The 3,280-nt window shown below is 52.4% G+C and overlaps 1 long non-coding RNA gene across 1 annotated transcript in view; it reads right to left on the bottom strand.

Annotated features, from left to right (window-relative positions):
• Nucleotides 1–349: 349 nt before the first annotated feature.
• The window catches only part of LOC106722900, an 8,133-nt gene continuing 5,202 nt past the window's right edge, over nt 350–3,280 (bottom strand). The window contains exon 3 of the long non-coding RNA XR_001358913.1: nt 350–465. This is a non-coding gene — a long non-coding RNA (uncharacterized LOC106722900). The remainder of the gene's footprint in view (nt 466–3,280) is intronic.

A 3,280-nucleotide genomic window follows, 5' to 3' on the forward strand; every position in this document is an offset into this window, starting at 1 on the left:
CTCCTCACAGCAGCACTGTCTACAACTGGGAGGGAAGGGGCTGATGCGGGGACTCCTGACCCCACCTTGTTCCATGCTGTAGCCTCCCTTCCTCCATTCTAGTGTCCTCTTTGCTGAATGCTTGGGGCTCATGCTGCAGTCACCCACCCCTACTTACGTTACTGAGCCTCTGACCTTATATGAATGGAGCTAAAATGGCCAGCATTCCCTCAAGTGAAGTCCCAGCATGCCATATAAACTCTGTAGAGAAGACAGTTGTACATTTCAGGTGCTGGGGCACATGACTTATGAGGAGAGGTTGAAGGAACTGCGTTTATTTAGTCTTCAGAAGAGAAGACTGAGAGGGGATTTGATAGCAGCCTTTAACTATGTCAGCAGGTGTGATGTGTGACCTCCTTCCTCAAGCTGCTGCCCGCTTCCATATGCTCTCCTTCCATGCCTTGATGGAAACAAATTAAAGGGAAGCTAAATGAGGAAACACAAAAGAAACAGCGGTCACTCAGCAAAAGGGGATATTGTCCTCTTCACCGGGCTCTGCCTTCTCTACACCCTGCCCTTTACCACACCTGTCGCAGGAACATATGGTCTTCTCGCTCTATCCACCACTTGATTCATGGTTCTACCAGTCATGCAATCCTGCTTCAGGTCCTTCCCCATCCCGAATTCTTCAGGGTATCACCACTCTCAACTCCCATCTTTTTGTCTTAAATGTAGTTCCTCTATCAGATCCAATAAAGGAATCCCTATCCCAAGCTACTTATTACCAAAGTCCTGCACCCCTTGCTTAGCCTCTAAGCTTCCCCATTTTGGGGCTTTTTCTTAGTCAATTCAATTCCCCTTTGGGACTTATTGCCCTTTTCCTTAATATTTTCTATAATGCCCTCCCCTGTATCATGTCTGCAGCTTGCCAGGAAGTATCCTGCTGACCAATAATACCCTTCCCAGCTGGATGTTTCACTTTGTGGGTCTCTTCAAGAGAACTTTGTGGCCACTTCCCCACACTTGGAGTCTTACCCCTCAGGCCCTGTGTCTGACACAAACGGGTTTCATGATCAGGCCTCTTCTGCTGGATAGCCTTCACCAACTAGCCTTGGTCCTGGAGTTCATCTCCGCTCAGACCCAGGTTCACACTGCTACTGCTCATTCCCTCTGTGCCTCCAAACAGACTGGCACTGCTCTCTTCTCCAGAGTCAGTGCACTCATTCCCTTCTCTGGAGGAGATGGGCTGCAGCCAAACCATATTTGAGTATGCCCAGGCCTTCAAAGGGCTAATCACCTCTGGCTCCCTGGCCACATAGGTGACCACAGCTGGGGCTCACTGGATGCTGGGACTGTGCAGCACTTCTGGGTTTGCCTCCAGACACATCAGCTGATGGTGGCAGAGACCCAGTGTAGCCTCAAACGGGGTCAGGTAGAAGTTCAGCTGCACTCAAGAGCCTGCTTGTTCCTGGAGAAGGGGCAGGTTCCCAGCTATGCCCTGGTGAATTTTGTCAGCAGTGGCAGTGGGGTTTTAGTGCAGCTCCTGAGTAAGAGAAGCAGTGAGCCCAGGTCGTGACTGGAATCCCGCTCAGAACAGGGGCCGAGATGCAGCTCCCTGTTACAAACTACCTGAAGGGTGTTTCCGGAGAGGATGGAGCTAGATTGTTCTTGCTGGTGATAGGTGACAGAACAAGGAGCAATGGTCTGAAGTTGCAACAAGGGAGGTTCAGGTTGGATATTAGGAAAAACTCTCACTAGGAGGGTAGTGAAGCACTAGAACAGGTTACCTAGAGAGGTGGTAGAAGCTCCATCTCTGGAGGTTTTTAAGGTTTTTTTTTGTTTTTTGGGGGTTTTTTTGTTTTTTTTTTTTTTACAAAGCCCTGGCTGGAAAGATCTAGTTGAGGATGGTCTCGCTTTGAGCAGGGGATTGGACTAGATGACCCCCTTAGGTCCCTTCCAACCCTAATTTTCTATGATTTCCAAACAGAGTTAAAGGTCTACCCAAATATGAAGCCTAAAGTTTCCACATCTGGATCCAAGATGACTGTAATGGGACCCCTATCCATTACTAGAATGGGGAAGAAGATCTAGGGGTACCTGAACCTTTTACCCTCCTTCACCCCCCCACTCCCTCCACCTTTTCCTCTCTTACCTTGTGTGCTTGCTGATGCATTCTGGCCCTAGTAGAGATCCCTTCCCCCTATTTTCCTGGTTATATGGTTCTGATCCTCCCCCCATCTCTGTGTCTCTTCTGCCTGTATCCTGGTAGTGACACCAGAGGCAAACTCATAGGCAGGGAAGCCCAAAGTAAAATGGCCACTGGGTCCAGGTGCAGGCAGAGCCTGATGACCCAGGAGGTGGAGGTAGAGGGCTCATGTGACTCAGGGAACCCTGTATAAGCCCAAGACTCAAGCTTCAAGGCAGGGAGGCAGTCTGGCTGTGGAAGAAGCCAGAGAAGGGAGCTTTGCTGGGAAGCGTGAGGACTGGAGCCCAGACTGTGGTGAGAGGACTCAGGAGGCAGCCCCAAGTGAAGAGAAGCTGGGGACCTGCACAGGAAGTAAAGTACCCCAAACACTTTATTTTATTTTCCTTTCTACTTGGAGCCTGCCTCCTCAAAAGTGTGCCTGGTTCTCTGTGCAGCCTCCCCTACTAACATTAAAATCCAGATGTGGCAGGCTACTGCCTGATGGCCTTCTACCTACTACACCTGCCTGCAGGTGGCTACTCATCATGCTGGGCAGGCAGAGTGTGTGGGTGGCAGCTGGGAGCTGGAGCCCCATGTGCCAAGGTAGGAGCCACCTGGCTTAAGCACCCCCCCACTCCTGCTCAGAGCTGTGCAGCAGAAGCAGAAGCCATCACTAGAAGAGAGGGGAGCTGAACAGCCCCACCGGCCTGGGCCCTGGCTAGTGTACACAGCTTCTAGTGAAGCTGTTCCCAGTACAGCTGCATCCATCCAGGTGCTGTTCTGCTCCCCTTCCCTCCAGCAGCAGCTCCTCCCCCTCTTCCTGCCCCTGCTGCACTGCTTTATAAGGGCAGGGGGGAAGCTTGAGGTGAACAGCTCCTGCTGGAGGCTAGGGGAGCAGAGCAGCACCCAGCCAGCTGCAGTTGCACCAGGAATAGCCCCACTGGAAACTATGTGCTGGCCAGGGCTGGGGTCAGAGCCAGGGCCAGGGCTAGGGCTGGAGCTGGGCCAGCAGGCAGGTGCACTGTGTAGGCTGCTCCCCGTGGGACTCGGCCCCATGCAGCGCATCGGTGGACTGCACTGCCTGGGTGAGCTCTGCTGCATGCACCCCCCACCCTG

The sequence above is a fragment of the Alligator sinensis genome, unplaced genomic scaffold, assembly GCF_000455745.1.
Source record: "Alligator sinensis unplaced genomic scaffold, ASM45574v1 scaffold303_1, whole genome shotgun sequence".
In the NCBI taxonomy this organism is placed as follows: Eukaryota; Metazoa; Chordata; order Crocodylia; family Alligatoridae; genus Alligator; species Alligator sinensis.